The sequence below is a fragment of the Falco peregrinus genome, chromosome 12, assembly GCF_023634155.1.
Source record: "Falco peregrinus isolate bFalPer1 chromosome 12, bFalPer1.pri, whole genome shotgun sequence".
Classification (NCBI taxonomy): Eukaryota; Metazoa; Chordata; class Aves; order Falconiformes; family Falconidae; genus Falco; species Falco peregrinus.
Window position 1 is genome coordinate 28,129,854 of NC_073732.1, and position 18,456 is coordinate 28,148,309.

At 52.5% G+C, this 18,456-nt stretch overlaps 1 long non-coding RNA gene across 1 annotated transcript; it reads left to right on the top strand.

Annotated features, from left to right (window-relative positions):
- Nucleotides 1-181: 181 nt before the first annotated feature.
- LOC106112075 (uncharacterized) lies at nucleotides 182-17,232 on the top strand. The gene is made up of 5 exons (XR_001226218.3): nucleotides 182-976; nucleotides 1,582-2,507; nucleotides 2,734-2,868; nucleotides 3,504-3,986; nucleotides 4,571-17,232. It is a non-coding gene; the product is annotated as an uncharacterized LOC106112075 (long non-coding RNA).
- Nucleotides 17,233-18,456: the final 1,224 nt, after the last annotated feature.

The window sequence follows — 18,456 nt, forward strand, 5'->3', positions numbered from 1 at the left end:
GAGCGCTTGCTGCGGGGGATCCGAGCGCCTGGCCGTGGTTGCAGGAAAAGGAGAGGTGAAATAGATGTGTGAGGGGCTGGGTTTGCTCTCCAGGTGCTGCTCGGGGGGGGGGGGCGGGGGGGTGGGGGGGGTGGGGGGGGGTGGGGGGGGTGGTGTGTTAAGAAAACCTGAAACCTGAAGGTGTGAGGTGTTTGCACTCCTCGGCAGGCTTTATTTGCTAACCGGGAGTCCCTTCAGGGGGTGAAGCCACTAATGCAGCACAAAAAGACCTTTGCTCTCCCCACAAAAAGATCTCTGCTCTCCCAAAACGCTTCTCACAGTTTAACTGCTCCGGCTGAGGGGGGCTTGGCAGAGGGCAGAGCGTGGGAGCAGCCTGAAATGGGTCTGGTGTCCTGCACGGCTGCGTGTTCTGCAGCCCTCCGAGAGGAAGGAGGAAAAGGGGGTTGAGCAGAAGCTTGGCTGGAGCTGGCATGTGCCCATGGGCGGCTGCGAGCATCCTGCCAGCCCGTCCGCCGCTATTTTCTAGAAACAAAGTGTTTTGAGAAGAGGGAAAAGATAAATGGCTTCCTCACCTCTGTGGGTTGTTTTAATCTGCAGTGACTGTATTTCATGAGTTTGTTGCTTTTAGGAGAAACTGATTGTTGCTATGGAAATTGAAGCAGCTCTTTTCCCGGCTATGTGTATTTAGGTAGTCCAGGGCAGTGATAAAAACCCAGTGCTGGAGTAGCAGCACAATTGGCTCGGGCTCTGCTGAAGGTCAGTTTGTGCACTGAAGTGAGACACGGGGGCTCAGCTCCTCTGTGCGTGTTTATGCGTGAGCACTAATTACCCTCCTGTGCTTCCAGTGCCCCTCGCTCCAGAGCCGATGAGCAGAAGTTAACTTCCATGCGAAGTGTGAACATCTGGAGACACTGAGCATCTAGACACCATCTGGCGCAGATCACTTCAGCAGTGCTTGCAGTCAGCCGGCAAGGAGGTGTGTGTTTGTTCTTCCCTGGGGAACAAGGAGGTCCCCAGCCAGCGGGGCACCCTTACCCCACCACGTCTGCCACTGGCGTGCTGGAACACAGGTTTGGTTGCTGGAACACAAGAAGATCTTGGTCAAAGCCCAGGTTTGTTGGGTCGGTGCTGCGAGCAGGAGCTGTGCTGGGCTCTGAGTGACATTGCACGTGCCGGAGCGAGCTGCTTTGCTGGCGGGGTCCCCTTGGCGGTGCTGGGGGGGTCTTCAGGGAGCAGGTGGAGCAGCCTGAACGGCTGCAGCCCTGTCAGTGTCCCATTACTTGGAGGACTTGTAAAAGCCTCTGGGGTGAGCAACAGTTTCAACAGGCCAACACCTGGCGGTGCGGTTACAGCCGGTGGCCCAGGAGCCAGCAGCACACGCAGCTGGGGCTGCCGAGCCGGCCCAGCCAGTGGGCACAGCCGGGACCCCGCAGGAGTGGACTGTCCTGGCCACGGCTGGACTGTGCATGAGCGAAGGTTCCGCTCTTTTGCCTCATCCCCTGCCACGTGGCTAATTCCTCCATCTCTCTGGTTTACAGGGAGAAAGCCGCTCCCCCAAACTTACTGTACTGTTGGTTGCAGGAGGGGCAAAAGCAGTGGCACAGTGAAAACACCAGCTTGCCCGCAGCAGTATGGGGTGCAGGGGCACAGGTCGTGCTGGGAGGCAATGTGAGAGCTGAGGAACTCGGGGACATGCCAGGAATGGATGGGCATCAGGAACCTGGCTCTGCTGTGTCACGCTTCAGCATCATAACCATCAGCAATACCATGAAGCATCAGCCAAAGCCTATTTTAAGAGAGGTACTGCATTATTTTTACATCTAGACTTCATATACCTCTCCTAAGGACACTTCAAAGTCTTATGTGTTCATTAGATCACAAAAATTAACCATTTCAGAGGGCTGTTTGACCTTTAAGCATCTCTATTGACCTCCAGGAGTCACTTGAGGCTGACTTGAGGCTACATCGACATAGTAGCTGAGCAGTGTTTTTCTTCAATGCTTGTTATTTTTAAATTCTTCTATGTCTTCCATGCACATGAGTCACTAATGGAACCCTTCATCAGCTGAAACTTATCTCTGAAGGGTGCGGTGGCTTTGGTGACCCACCCATGCTAACCAGAAGTGCATGAGGCAGCTCTGGACCCCGGCAGCCGCTGGAAACCAGCCGGACGCATTTGAGAAGCGAGCTGGGGTTTTGAGTGCCCTGCACGGGTTTGTTTCTGACTGAGCTCCTTGTCATCCCTACAGGCCTTATTCTGCGCAGCGGTATGTGACACCGTGTTTAAAACATTTACTCTTCAGAGTGGAAATGCTTTTATGGTAAAAAACAGACTCAGTGTTGCCCTGCTGCCATGCTGTTTCTAACCGAAACCCCACATGCCACCCGTTTCCCTCTGCCCCATCCCTTCAGATTTGATTTACCCTGCTTTTTCTCTCACCAGCCTTGTCGGAAGTACCAGGATGCCAAAGAAACCAGTGATGCAGCGTGCAGATGAAGTGCAGAAGGTATTTTGGTCCTTCCTTTCCACCTTACCGGGCTGTTCCGCTATAGCTGTCTCCAGGGCACAGTGTGCTGCTGCTGCCATCACAGCAGGCAGGCAGGTGGCTTGGTCTGTGCCATCAAACCCAGATGGCCACAAGCAGTCATGCTGTTAAAATGTTTTGACTGATTTTTCAACAAAATGATGCAAATATTTCAATTCAAACTGTTGTGACCATCCTTTGCTTTCAGCTTTGTTACAGATGTTGGAAGGATGTATGTGGACCAAAAGCTTTGGATGGTTCGGGAAGAAAAAAAATAGTGAACAATCTAAGAACATTCTTGATGGAGAGTGGACCAACGAGTACTCCCCTCAAAAAAACACAGGTGAGTGGCAGTGGGTGCAGCAGAGCGTGCCTTGCGCGCTGCTGTTAATGACAGCAGTAAGGGTCCCTTTTCCAGGAAATCCTTCCCCCATCGCTGCCTCTGCCAGGAAATGCTTGTGAAATCCATCACGTCACACCAGCCCCACCTGTGAGCCGCCCAGCCTGCAGCTCTCCTGCCTGTGCTCCTTGGTGCCTCCCGCAGAGCACAAGGTTGTTGCTTGCAGCTCTCTGGGCAGCAGCGCTCGGAGCACTGGCAATTACAGCCCCACTTAGGAAAAAACACTTCTGTAAAGGAAACAGCTTTCCATTCCATGCCCAGCAGGGCATTTTGCAAAAAAAAAAAAAAAAAAGTTAAAATTAGTAAAGCTGGCCTGAAAAATAATGTCTTTATATTCCAGTGGAAGGAAAAAAAAATGGCAAAAATTACCATTTTTGTCCCGGGACAGAATCCCTCTTCACAGGTTTGCTGGAGGGGACAAGGGACTCCCGCGCACACCCTGCAGCCATACTCCGGCTGGCCCCGGTTCCCTAAAGCAGCCCCCCGGCCCAGCTGGGCCCCCCGGAGTGCTGTGCACCCACCGGCTCCGAAGGCTGCTGCCAGCGGCTCCCGCTGCCGTTCTGGGTTTTATTCTGTAGGTGGAAGTATTGCGAAGCGGACCCGGTGTCCCCGGCGTGCACACACGCACGCACACCCACCCGAGCACACGGCCGGCGCCGAGAGCACCCAAGGGACCAGAAGCAAAGGGGGGGCTGGCAGGCGATGCGGGCAGAGCAGCCCCACCCGTCGGGGTCAGATGCCCTGATGAGCACCCGACTTGACTCTGCTGGGAGCAGCGGAGCTACTGATGAGTGGGCAGCTTTGAGGGAGGGCATCAACCACCCAGCGTGAGATACCAACCAGGTTAAAATCTGTGAAATCGCCTGCATGCAGGTGTGCAGCAGCAGCGCGGACCAGCTTGGACTGCCCCTGGAAGGGCGACTGCAGCCACAGCCCTGGAGTCACTAAGTTAAAATCGGGTTTATGTGCCGCAGCCTGAACTCGTTCAGGCTGCTGTGCGTGAGAAAACCTCCACGTGAAGCCAACAAACATCGACTTAGTTGCGCTGGTGGACATCTCAGGTAAATATATAACTATCAGTGGTTTGAAGCAGGAGGTGCTGGATTTAGGTTGCTTTGAGCCATGCTGGTTTAGAAGCTGTCCCAGGTTTGCAGGAGAGGAGAGACAGAAAAGTGCTCCGAGGTGTCCCAGTATCTCAGGGCCTGGCTCAGCTGTGGTTTGTCTGAGCATTAAAAGGTTTGTTGTCTCCAAAGGGGTGGCACACACATCTTGCTGCCCCACAAGTTCCCCTAATGAGCACTCAGTTCAGCTAATTGAAAATTCAGATCCCACCTTAAGCCCAGTCTGGCACTTGCCCCCTGCTCCCCGGGGCCGTGCGGGTGTCCCTCTGCAGGGGTGTGTGCTACTGAGGATAGAAGAGTTTCAGAAACACTAGCAGAGAGCTAATCTGTTTCCAAAAACTATAAATATGCTGACAGCATCGCCTTTGAGTAATGGGGGAAGCAAGGGGTGGGCACCGTGTCCTCCCTGTGACATTTGTCCCTACTCAGCCAGCACAGAGCTGGCTGGATGTGGCCACAAGCCATGCTCCCCCTGAATGCTAGATGAGAACAGAGTCTAATTTACGTTTGCCCTTATGCAACAGCAACCTGTCTGTATTCCAAAAGTGTCTGGATTTCATTTGGTGCGTGTCGCAGAGTGCCGTTCCTCTTGGAAGCACGCACAGGCAGCGGATGAACTCATGGGAACTGCAGTCACGCTGCTGTGGGAGCAGGCACCCCCCGAGGGAAGGGATTTCAGACTGGCTGCACCAAACGCCTCTGGTAAGAAGAGAGCCAGGGCTAAGTGCCTGCTCCTGCTCCTCCAGGCACCTCAGGGCTGCTCAGAGCCTCCCGGAGCCCCTCACCCATGGACAGGGCTGCACAAGGGGGGCTGTGCGTGCCTGTGCTCCACACGCTCCCTCTGTTTGACAATAATCAACTTGCCATCAAGTTTCAATTTTAAATCACACCGCAAACATCGCTGCTTCATTCAGGCATCCTCCAAAAAAACCACATTGCAAACGCAGGCACATGCGCAGCCATCCCCGAGGCTGACGGAGCCCCTGCAGTCCGCATCAATTACTGTACAAACACAGAGCGAGCGGTACAATGAGAGGCTATGTGTGAGATCTGATTAATGTATTAGTATCAAATTTCAGAGGAAAACATGGATTATTTAAGCCAAGACATGTCCCATTGCTGTGCTCAGCTTGCCCATAACTGGGGGCTCCAGCCTGCCTGCAGCTCAAGTGTACTGTGCATACAGCTCCATGCCAAAATTTTGCCCACCGCACACCCAGGTGACTCTGGGGGTCCAGGGATTTGGGGGGACAAGGGCATAAGCTGATAGCAATGGAGTGTGGCAGAGCACAAGGAGCAAGTCCTTTTGCCTTGATGTTAGAAAAAGAACTGTTATGTTTGCTCTTTGCTTGGGTACCTGTGAAAGCAAAATCCATCTGCAGGAGTGCAGATAACTGGTGAGCAAGGCAAACGGTCTGAACGTGTCAGCTAATTGGAAGGCAAAATTCATACTCATTTTAACTGTGGGCAACCTGTGAAGACTCTGCCTGCCCTATAGACTGCACCTGGCTGTAAGCCCACCTCTTTTTATAATTTGGTAGGAAAAAAACCGTACAACTCCGATTTGAGCCTTTTTCCCCAAGGTCAAAATTGTTCACTTAGCCAGCTAACTGTTCTGGCTTGGAGGGAGCCACATAACCCGAGGGTACGGGGACAGCAGTGTGGCGGGATGCCGACCTGCGCATCCTTCCTCAAATGGCAGCACAAGATGGCTCTGAAGTGCTGTAAGCAAGCATCGATCAAAGAAATTATGTTTACCCACCGGCTATTGCACTGTCGCTGTGTAAATATCATCAGGGATGGACCAAGGAAGAATTATTAGACTGATAACCACTGTTCCCATCTGAGAGCAGTGATATCCAGGTGAAAAACAGTTGTGAAGAATAATGAAGTGCTCCTGTCTCTTGTGCGGGTTTGTGGTTTTACAAATCCCGTTACTAAAGGGCTTCTCTGCCGCAGCAAGCGCCGTGCGAGTGGACCAGCGGCTGCACCATTTGCCCAAGCTGAAGGTCGCGGAGGTCCCGGGCAGCCAAATGGCATGTGTGCTCCTGTGCTGGTGAGGAATCAAGAGAGGAAATAATAGCAAAATGATCTTAATCCAAGTGGACCTAGTTAAGGGCTCACAAAAATTCAAATACATCCCTTCAGTGAAGTGACACAGGTTTCGAAAATACCTGTGTGACTTGGGATCCTCAGGTTTGTGTTCATTTAACCAGGAGTTAGGTACCCAGGTCCCTTTCACAGTCACTTCTTGTGTTCCACTTTAAAGTGATTTAAAGGCTGAGAAGCTGCAGTTTCTTTCAAAGCCTGTAGGTTTTTGTATGCCACAATACCTCGGGGAAAAAAGAAAACCTTTAAGCATCCTACAGCAACTGGCGATGTTTCAAAATTTGCCCACGCACTGAGAAGACACCTGGCCCGACAGCACGTGTAAGGCTGACAGGTAACTAAGGGACAACAGACCAGAGGGGAGAGGACTAGAGCTACCACAGGTGTCCCTTTCCAGAGAATAAGATAGGTGCTGTTTGGGCAAAAAGCATCCTCCTGCCCCGCTCTGCTTCCCGGGGGGGCTGAGCCCTGCACGAGCCCGGCCCCAAGCCAGCACTCTCGGTATTTCATATTTTCATCCACAATGATTTTATAAAGCAGTCGGACGCTAAAGAATTCTAGCACAGTAGTTTGCCATCAAGGAAACCGCAAGCAACAAACAAAGATGTTATCTCTAACATATGGTTCTTATTTGAGGAAATATGTCTGGTTACATTAATTGACACAATATGGCTCGAGGCTGTTTTGTGTTTTATAACTACTCGTGGGTTCCCTTAGCAACAGCAAAGCCCACGACATGGATCCAGAGCCAAAAACACAAGAGCAGGACCCACCACCCTTCCCCTCCGCCCCGTCTGTGTCCTCAGCAGCCAAGCACCGGTGCTGCCTGCAGACGCCAGCAGGCACTGACCTCGCAGCTGCGTTCTGCAGCTCTTCTTGGGCCGGCGGGTCCTGTCAGGAAATGTGATGCCCATCCACCCTTTTCAACACCCCCCAATACCTGAGAGCAGTTAAGCAGCTGTGCTCGGGGATTCCCGGGATAACTGTCCCGGGTGCCCAGCAGCCGCCTCTGCTTCAGCCCCTGCCTACAGGATGCTGCGCAGCCCTCGGGCACGCTCAGGTACAGGCAGTATGAGCGGGCAAGGTCCTGTCTTCAAGAGACTTTAGGAAGCTGCTGGGTTTTTGAAAGATTGGCAAAAAAAAAGGGTTGGGTACCCAAAGGCAGCCAGGCAACTGGAGGGAGGAGCTGCTCCCAGCCGGGCACCAGCTCCTCAAGCCCTTCCCAAATGCCAGTGCCGGGCGCTTCCAGCCACCTCAGCACATGGTGCTCCGCAGCTGTAGGTGCTTCGTGAGCTTTGCAAACCTGCTGAGCACCCATAGCACTGCAGGCATTTCAGGGAGAGGTGGGTGCTAAAATACCTTTCGGGATCTGGGCTGAAAGCAACGAATTCTTTTTCATTTAAGTCCCATCAGCTGGTAAGGGTGGGACCTCAGCTCCTGCGTGGACGTCCACCTCCACGGGTGGCTTTACAAGCACCACAGCCACCTTTCAGCAGTGCGGCATCCCCCAGTAGCCCACTTTCCCAGGCCAACATGTCTTCAGACCACGGCATTGGCACCCGGCGCTACACGGGCAGGGTTACTCACAGGATGCATCTTGAGCTGTAGCTTTAAAATGAGCACAGTTACACCCCAGAGCAGGGGTTGGAGGAGTAACTACAATTAGTCATGTTTGGAGACATGGCTGTAGCACTTCAGTATTGGAACAGAAAGTGGGAGCTGTGACAGACCCTTGGGCTTGGCTGGCTGCACTCAGAGCTTCTTAATCCTCATTTAGATACCGAAACAGAGTGCCCTGATTTTCAGAAGAGCCAAGCAGCCATAGCTTCCACTGTCTGTAATGAATATATTTCCAAAACCCAGTTACTTCCATGTGGGTACCTAAACGAGGGTCTGGGACCCTGCCTTTGGGCATGCGACTCAACGAGTTCTGTTTTGCGTGTTGCAAACGAAGGGAGGGTTACTAGTAACTACTCTGGCGTTAAGGGATGCCCTTCTCCATAAGGAGATTGGCCCGAAAGAGTACAGGGTGACACAGCGATGGGGTGGGTGTTGGTAAAATTCTGAGCATAGAAAAGTATGGCACAGCTGTTAATATGATGCAAGCAAAGTAAGCGATATGAGCGACTCCATGGCAACTAAGTGAAAGCAAAGGTAAACGGTGAGAAAGCAGCCTCTGGGCTTTCTCACCGAGGGATCCAGGCTCAGCAAGTACCAAGACACTCACGGGGGAAGGGGGGGGAAGCAAGGCAGCGTGACAGCTGTCGCATCTTACTCACCGTGGAGAGAAGGCAGGTTCCCAGGGCTCCCAGCCTTTCCAGTAGAAATTTCTCTTTCCTCACCTTCCAACCCAAGCTGTATGAAATGAAATGGTGCGAAGTGAGAAAATTTGGAGAGTCTTCTAAGGAAAGGTGATCCCCCCAGAAGCGTTCTCCTTTCTCAAGCCCCCAAGGGAACTACTTGGAAAATACGCTGTTTTCCTCAAGCAGATGCTTTCAGGTTACTTCTTACCTCATCCTCACCTACATTCCTGGGGAAGTAACGTGGACTTTCAGCCTTTGTATTGAACGTCTTCACCTTGTGAGGTTAAACTAGGCTGCAGACTCTGAGCACCTCCTGGGCTCAAAGGTGTAGGAGTTTGTCAAGGATAATGCAGAGCGGGGGGAAAGCACCAGCACTACGCCGGCCAGCAATGCACGTGATCTGCATGGTGGCAAGGGGTGTCACAACAGCTTCATGACTTCTGCATCACATTTCCTCATACATTCCTCACCACGTTGCACCAGGAGGCTGGTAAATGATGCCAAGATATCCGATTGCCCTTTAGGCTCTCCTTCCACATGCAGAGACTTGTTAGATACAAAGATAAAGTCAGGTGGAAAGAGGAGAACAAACTCCTTCATTTTAACTGGGGGATGCGGTTTTCCTAGCACCATCTTATTAAACTAACACTTGTCCAGCCCTGGGACTGAAACAACGCGTAGCCAAGGTGATGAGTCGTACAGCCTCCCTTGGCGCGGTGGGCTGGAGGCTGCCCAGCCACGGCCGGGTGGGTGAGCAAGCACCAGGGGTCCTTCCAATGCCGAGCCGCTCGGCTGGGAGCCCCCTGTTGTCCCAGGGCTCAGCCCCCCAAGGGGCTGGAGACAAAGAGCACAAGAGCACAGGCAAAGGGGGACCCAGCGGGCAACTCGGCCTCAGGTTTACCAAGACAATAAACCCCCCGTATGTGGCATAGAAGAGCATTCAGGCCATTGAACCAGGACACGTGTGTACGTCTGAGAACGTACCTTCTACTGCAGGAGAACTGGGTGAAAATTAAAGTTATTTAATGCCATACCAAATCCTAGGAAGCCCGATTTGCAAAGCGACCTGATGTCAGGCTCCTTTCTTACGTGAGCTAGCAGGCAATCAGCACCCCAGTGCTGGCACACAGATGGGCTGAAGGCGGAGTTTGGGAGGCTCAGGGGAGCTCAGGTAGCGCCTGTACAACGAGGAAGGGGCGACGCTGGTGGTAGCAGAGGACCGGCATCTTCCCTGCATCCCAGCTGCCTACAGGGAAAGGGGGAGGGTGTGGAAAAGAAGGTGTGATCGTTGCTGTCTGCATTGGTTTACTCCTCGCTTAATTATGCTTTTGCAAGGCCAGAGATGATCTGTCGCCCCTAGATGAGTTCCTTTAAAGCAAGTCCCCAGAGCAGGCTTTTGCTCTCCCCTGTTACTCACTGTGCTGGCTTTCCAGTTGCTTCTGTAGACTTCATGCTTATTACATAAAACGTGGACTGTGCTGTGATCATGGTGCGAGGATGCTCTGCAGAGCTTCTGCATCACCCTGCCCATCCCTGGATCCCCACGTCTCCATCACTGCAGCTGCTGTGCCTGCTGGGAGCCAGGCAATACACCTACGGCTCTCCTGCCCGCATGCAGCCCATCGGGCAAGGGACGCTTTCCCTGTAAGATCGGCGCACGGCACGTTTGTAACGCCCCTGCCCAAAGACAGCCAGAGGAAAGTCTTTCCATGAATTTCCATGAATACTAGCTCACAGAAAAGCCTGGTCTTCAGAAGCAACTCTTTATCCTTTTGTTTTATAGCACAGGAATTAAAAATCAAGACGCTCCCCATATACAGTTTTAGCAGATTAATTACTGCCTCCTTCTAGCTCCCGTAACTGCTTCCACCACCCTTGAAGGAGGTGCTGTTATTATTTTAAGAAGGAATCTACAGAAACAAAACCCATAAAAAGACATCAGCAAATATAACGAAGTTAGCAATCGCTGATCTATGAAAGCGCTGAGGCAATGTTGCTACTTGCTTACACCCACAGCACCCGTAAATCGCTCCGCACAGCTGACCTCTTCCTGGACCATTCCCAGCTGCTGCCGCTGATCCTTTTTTGGGTACTTCTCCCAAAACGCACATGTGGTTCTTTGTTCAGAATTTTACAATGACCACTCAGTCCTGGTAACTTAAAACAAATACTGCAGCTAGCGCAGTGCTTCCCATGCACAGGGAACAGCTGGATACATGGGTGCTGGAAGGGGCTTCCCTCAAAGCCAGCGGCTGCTGGCAGCTGGTGCTCGGCGAGCAGGGGCAGGGGCAGCCCCGTCCACCGCCCCGTGGCAGCACCCTGCCGCCCAGCCCCAGCACCACCTGCGCTTTGTGCAGAATAGCAGGAATTTCCAAAATACAGCGGGGGATGACATTTCACCTACATTTTCATTTTCTGCTGCTAAACTGCTTTTCACATGACCTGGATGTGGAAAAAAATGTGATCTCATAAGTCAAGAGAGGGCAACCCACGTGTTATTAATGCTTTCAGCTGCTCTCTCCCAGGGACCTGTACACTGACAAGGCCGTTTGGGCAGGACGGAGAGCACGACCCACAGACCAACCCCATCAGCTCTCGTGGTGGGTCTCAAGGGTTCTCTCCGAGCGCCTCCGTGACCACCAGATTTCACCAAGAACTCTACCCGGAGGTCAGAGCAGCTACTTGCCAGCTCGGCGTTATTCATTGTAGTAAAGTGGTGGTAGGTCAAAATAAATCACTTGCTGTGTCACATCAATTGGGAGATGGAAAATGTCATTTAGGTCATACGGTTCATCAGCTCCTGCCAGTATGTTTTCCATGGCTTTTTTTTCTGTCCCTTTGGAATGACTCAAGCACAGGAGCCCCACCACTCCTCCCAGAGATCTCCCACGGCTCACACAGCTCCGTGTGAGGACATTCTCCTCTGCACAGCACCGAAACTTTCCTGGGCCAAATGTCATCCCATAACTCCCGTTGTGGACCACCCTGAATTATTCCACCCTTTTGCTGATGTTTCTCACCTTCAGTTTTCATTCTGTGCTGGCCACCACAGCGTCTGAGTTCTGCCTCTGACCTGCAGAGACATCCCACCATAGATGGACGAAGGCAGCGTGTTGCCTGCTGCTCGGAGAGGCGGCCACAAAGACACCTTGGGCAAACAAACCATCTGCAGTCTGTGCCTCACGTAGACAAATCCAGACAGCCTCTGAAATAATGAAACAACCTCTAAATAATTGAGACAACCTCTAAATTAACAAACTAAAGCAACAGTATGGCTGTTGTAGAGGAGTTCAAACACTTGATGATACCCACCTAAATTTAGCAAGAAGAGAATCAGCAGCCTGAACTGCTGTAATTGATGAGGAAACTGAGGGAATGGTCTTCATCACGCTTAGGAGGCTGGTGGCACTCGTGGCACATATTTCCTGGTTGTATGTAAATTAAGTGAAGATGTCACCACACATAACTTGCTTCCAGCTGCCCAGCGTAGTCACGCTGCAGATGAGTGGGCTTCATTTGAAAGTCTGACCTTTGTGAAACAGAGGTGTGGGTCAGGATGCTGTGAAAAACAGCAGCACTCACATAGCAGCTGGCTGCACGGCCCTGAATGAGCAGTTTTACACAAAGAAACCGTCAGAAACTTGGCTTCAAATTATTTCTCCTCGGCATAACATCGCACTCTTCTCGCAGAAGGGGAGCACTGAGCCACATGCCCAGAGGAAGCCTGATCCAAGGCGCACTGCGGTTACGGGCTCCTGTGTGGTCCCAGTGAGCCCGGAGAAGTGCTGGGATCAGGACTGATGGTCTGTGCCTTGGAGAGACGATCAGGGTTTGTTCCTTAGCGCCTGCATGGAGGGGTGGGAGGCGTCACCCTGCGCCACAACCCTGGCAGCCTGGGCACGCCACGGCCGCAGCTGCAAAAGCCCCATCACACCCTCTGAACACCTTCCTGCCACCTCCTAAAAATTAAGGAGAACAATTCTGCTGCAGCCTGCTTTAAAAAAAAGTTAACAATTATCTGTGAATTTTTGGCAAGAGACTCCACCGGTATTTTTCTGCAAAGCTGCGACTCCTTAACCGCAGTCAGGGAAGAAGCTGCAGGGCTGAGCAAGGACCGAAATGAAGAAGCCAGAAATGCCCCCCAGCCTCCTGTACCTTGGAAATGCAATTATTTCCCTTTATCCCTCATCAAGCAACCTGACAGAAGGGGGTGACTTGTTAAAAACCTGCCTCGGAGCTGGCAGGGGGATGCCAGCCCCCCGCCCGGCCCCCTGCCACGCTGCATGGGGAGGGCTACCAGATGCTTGGGCCACAAGTCACATCCCCCTGCTGGTACCCTGAAATGGCAACCATCTCCCGTGCGCCTGTGCATCCCTCTAACTCCAGCCCTGTCCCAGCAGCGCCCACAGCAGCGCCTGGGCAGGCACTGGGCTCTGCCCTGCATCCTCCCCAGACCCTACAGAGACCAGTGGAAGTGTGTCTACGTGGGAGCTGGCAGACCTGCGGGGAGGGTGGGTCCCAGGGGGCAGAAGGTGGTGGCTCACAGCAGGGCAATGGGGAGAGGAGGGAAGGAGACAGCAGTGCCCTGTTTGCATTGACCCTCTACAACAGCACTGTGTGGAAGAAAAAGGAAAAAGAAATGATGCCAGCACAAGGCACAAGCTTCCCAGTTTCACTCCTCGGCCCCAGATAACCCAGAGTCCCGCACCTCGCGGGTCTCCGTCTGATGCCAGGTGCATGCACAACCTGCTTAGGGCAGCGTAACCGTCAGGGTGAGTTTGCTTGGCTGACACAGAGATGCCCACATACAAAATATTTTATCTGTAGCCATAGCCACAGCGAGCCACACGACTGCAACAGCTCCTGTGTCAGCAGCAGAGAGCTGGGGGAGCCTCCACCCCAGCTCACCCACCAGCTGCTGGTGCCAGGGCTGGGGAATTCCCCTGGGATGAGGGAAATGCGGATCAAATGGGGCAACAGGAGCGCTTCCCAACTCCCAGAAAAGCCTGGCGTGGGATAGCCAAGCGACATACCAGTGCTGGCGAACGAGTGCTCTCTGCTTCATTTCTTCCTCACCGAGGGCATGGATGAGCGGTGACATCTGCCCAAAGCACATCCACTGCTGGCACCAGCCACGCTGCTGGGCGAAATGCACGGGACAAGTCACCTCTCGGTGTGAGCTGAGCAGGCACTGCCACCAGGATAGGGACTGATCAGTGATGCTTACATTTTCCAAAGCTTTTTTTTTGGGGTCTCTTCAGCATAGGGCGGATGTGGTAATCAGCTCTTTGCTCCCGATTTTCAAGTTTAATTTTTTTTTCCTTTTCCTTTTTTTCTCTTAAGAAAAAAAGAGAAAAAGAGAAAAATAAAGAGAAAAAGAGAAAAATAAAGAGAAAAAGAGAAAAAGAGAAAAAAGAAAAAAAAAGAAAAAAAAAAAGAAAAAAGAAAAAAACCAAGCAGGCAGCTGTATTGCCACAGGCTAAACTCGCACAAAACCCCGACTGTGGTCCCACCAGCCAGGGTTCAGCCAGCCAGCCACAGATGTAGTGAGGATTTCCCTCCCAACTCAACCAAGGGAGAACACTGCGGGCTCCAAAAGTCCAGATCAACCCTCTGTCTCTCAGCCGCGGGAGGAAGGCAGACACTCGGGCGTCAGGACCTGGGCTGCCCCTGCCTGCTGTTTAAAGCTTGAATAACTGCCGGCCACCTCCTGCCACCATACTGCAGAAGGGCACAGCACATGACACAAGGCTCCCATCACCACGCACGCCTACCAAACCAAACCATATCTCACTATTATTTTGTTTTATTATTTTTTCTTACTGTGTATATCACATTAACAGAAGACAAAAAGGAAAGCTGATTCTAGACCCTTCTCTTCAGGCGTGTGTACGCCTGGAGCCTGCCCCTGCCCTTCACCGGCAGCAACACCAGGCGCCCAGGGATGGGGCGCTTGCACCGAACAGGGACATTGCCGTGATGCTGCGGCATACCCAGCTCTTTCGTAGTACCCAGCCATTACCCGGGAGGTGCCCCAGCCGAGGAGAAAACCTGCGGAAGCACCAGCAGGCAGAGCCAAGCTGGGTGTCCAGCACCCACCCAGCACCGGGCTGGCACCGCCAGGTCAGCAGTGTCCCTGCTGGCATCCCAGTCTGGGCAGGTCTGGCACCGACACCTGCCCTGTCAAATGCGTTTCCCACTCAAACAAGATGTGGTTGTATTTTGTGAAGAGCTAGCAGCTTGGACACAGTCGAAATATTGCTGCCGCTGCCCCTTGCTGGCTGTGCCTCCCTGAGGAGTGCCTGCCAGAGCGCAGCGCTTCTTGGCACATTCCTGAAGGGCATGTCCAGGGTTCTGCTTTCTGCAGCGGCAACCAAAAGTGGTGGGAGCCATTTCTTTGATTCTGTTTCCCAGGCTTTTCCGGCAATAGTCTACCCCAACAGCTCCACCTTTTCTTACCTTTTCCATAAAGAACGTTTTATCATTCCCATGATTTACTGTGCACAAACAACGCCAGGACCGCTGGAAGGAGGAGAAGGGGCACCGTGTTCCCGTGGCAGCTTTCTCTTGTCCCCCCCCAGGCGCAGCTCTTGGAGAGCAGGTACCTGGGTCAGCTTGTGAAAGAGAAGGACAAATTTACCCACTTAGGTGCGCAAAAAAGCAGAACCGAGACGCTGCAGTTTCAGCGCACGCTGCTTGGCTGTACCTGCCACAAATGCGGCAGGTATGGGACAGACACAAAATTAGGCTCTGAGAAGTAATATTTTGCACATGAAATCAATTGCTGAAGTTAAAAATAAAGATCATTTGAAAATAACTAATTAACACCAATTGCATCAACTTTGGAAATGACTGCTAAGCAAGCTGCCTGAAGTCACCAAAGTGCCAGCAACAAGGTCAAATACTACAGTGAACCACCGAACTGAAGAAGCAGCTATCTCCAGATTATGCTTCTGCTCTGTTATAGCAAAAAACCAGTTATTCGGGTGCTTGCATTTACACAGAGGTGGCAAAGGGCCTGGTAAACGATGTATTTTCCCCCTCCTGAGACTTGCGGAGGATTCATTTCAACAGCCATCTGCTAACGACTACTCAGGGATGCTCAGCTGAAGCCCGTAGAGAAATACCTTGGAGGCAGCAAGCTGCTGACCTGTGGAGCGTGACGGGCTCGGCCACGCGCTGTGTGCTTCCCCGAGCGCACACCGGCTCCTGCAGAGGGCTGATGCTGGCAGAGTGCATCCCTCAGGACTCGGGGTGCTCCCACCCATGGCTCGGGAAGGTAGCCTGCAGCAAAGCAGCTTCCACCGCGATCTTGCTGAGCGAGGTCACCCTGAGCTCTTGGCTACTTTTCCTCTTCAGGCTCTTAAAATCCTTGGGCTGTGCTGACAGAACACTGTGGCATCGTAACACAGACGGCGTTCTGTGTCGGGGCCCCTCACCCCGGGAGCTGGAATCGCGCACGCCCCAGCAATGTGCGGTGGCTCACAGAGCCCTACCTGTGCCCCGCGTCAGGCATTGCAGACCAGCCCTGTCCCAGCTGGTCACTAACCTCAAAGTTCCCTTTGGAACCCGCACCTCCTTGGGGCCCACCTCACGTCCCCCGGGCTTTTCACCACGTCTAAACTGAAGTTGGCCAGGGGTGTTAGCGTGGCATCCTGGCTGAACGACAGCCCAAGCCATAACCAGGACAAAGCCCAGCACTAACGCCCCATTTCTCTCTGGGTTTGGTTTGGCTTTACAGCGGGTATGAAAAAGGGCTGGACCTCAGGTCATCTACATGGTTGTTTGCACCTAGAGCAAACGGCTTCCAACACCAACCATGAAGGGACCTCTTACAGACGTCTGCCTGCCGTGCCTGCTGACCCAACTGCTTAATTGTCTTCTTTTATACTTTGTCCAAAAGTTGTTTGCATCATTAAAGACCTTTTACACACTGCTGACTGCAGCTGTTTATCCGCAGGTGCACAGCAATTAACTTCTTATTTATACCGAATCGTCCTTTAACTCTTACATCAAATGGAGTCAGAAGCTTTGAAGCATTTCCAGCAGTAGCCGCAGCACCGGCACGAGGGCACGCGACTGCCGCCCTCACCACGCCGTGCCGGGCTCTGCGGCTTGTGCCACAGCCAGGGCGCACAAGGCACCGCGTCTCTCCTGGGACAGCTGCAGGCAAAAAGTGAAACTTACCCAGACTGCCAAACTGAAATCCTGGATGTTTCCACTTTCGGTTCGAATTCCAGCTTCTTTTGGTTTGGCCATAATTGGATTTTACCATAATTAAGTCACTAACTGAATTCTAAACAAGAAAACAGATATTTAATATTCAGTAGTGGCAAAACAGGGGTTTTATCCACTTGAAAAAATATTAAATGCCTTTTTGGAAATAGGAGTCTCCCCCCAACAAACTTTTCCTATAAATTTGGGTTTGAGGAACCAGCAAAGCCAGGTTTGATGGGCTAGGGCGGCTCTGTGTCACCGCTTGTGTGGCCCTGGCATTTAGGAAACAATGGATTTTTAGAAGGTAAAATCTGCTTGCAGAGCAAGCCAGCATCACTCCACACCCTATTAAGGGAACAAGCATGGGGTAACAGGAGAGTAAGGAATAGATGGCACTCACAGGGTGATTTGGAACCGCTCTTTTATTCTCTAGTACCTTAGGTTATGACTCACACAAAAAGATAACGGCTCACACTGATTTTTGAAGAGGTGGTGCGGCACACAGTGACATATTCGGGTGCAATTAGACAAGCTCCACAACCGAAAACGCTTCTGCGTTAGCACATTCATTTTGTTCCTAATTTTGTTTAGTGTACGACAGCAAATAGAGGACAAATAGAAAAAAGAAAGCAGCAGAGTATCTGTTTACCCATGACCTGTGGACACGGGGATACGCTGGCATTTCACAAGCAGACAAAACGGTTGCACAGGGGTGACAAGGAACCGCTTTCGTGTCGCTCCACGTGCCGTACCTGCCCTGCCCTGCCTGCTGAGCAGCGCTGCGTTTCAGAATGCCACTCGCTACCTGCAGCGCCGCAGTAACACCCCTAACGCAGGCACTACGCATCACATACAAGCCCACAGTACAGAGGCAAAGAACGAAAGCGACGTGCACAGCGCAGTCCGTGCCCTAGTACCACCCAAGCCTGGTAAGGCCACAGCTCTGCCAGCCTGCCCGTCCTGCTCCGCTTCCAGCTGTAGCCTTTGCGCGCCGCGAGCACCCACAGCGGCAGCCTCAGCCCTGCGCGGGGCCGGCACGGGAAGGTCCCACCACGGCCAGATGTGGTGGGACACTCCAGGCTCTTCTCTGCTTCTCATGGACACCTGAGGCTTTGCTCCAGCTCAGCCCTGACTCCCTGACTTAGCTACCCCCCCCCCCCCCCTCAGTTCTGCTTTGATCCTCCAAACCCTTGCTGTGCCAAGCGCCAAGAGGCTCACGTCCCCATGGAGAGCTACAAGGCAGCACAGGCTGGCCCGCCACGGAGCCCAGCACCCGTGAGCCGCTTCTTGGACACAGCAACTTACACCAAGAAGCTCTTTAAAGCGATCTTCAGAGAGATGGGAAACCACCTTGGTACCAGGCACGTCGCTGAAGGCTGCTTCAGTGGAGGACAAGAGCTGTGGAGCACAAAAAAAAGGGCTTCCAGTCCCACAGGAGGTGTGGGGACAGGGTATAATATGCATTGTAGACATTTTTTATCTCAATACTTTTCCAAAGCAGAATTTTTTTAAAAGTTCTAAGTATCCTTTTATGGACTTTCCTTGTGAAGGGCTATCCATCAAAAGTGGAGTCAAGCAAGTCCTAAACAGGCCAATGCGATCAGCGTTATCCTGCTGATTTCAAGGTAACGCCAGCTTGTGCCACTGAAGCACTGGTGGGATTTTTCTTGGTTTTGCTGCCCAGTTACAGTGCGACGGGACCCACACCGGTAGAAGAGAAGGTATCACGCTGGTAGGCTGCTCAGTGATCCAGCCTTGGCTTGACTAGGATGTCTTCTTTG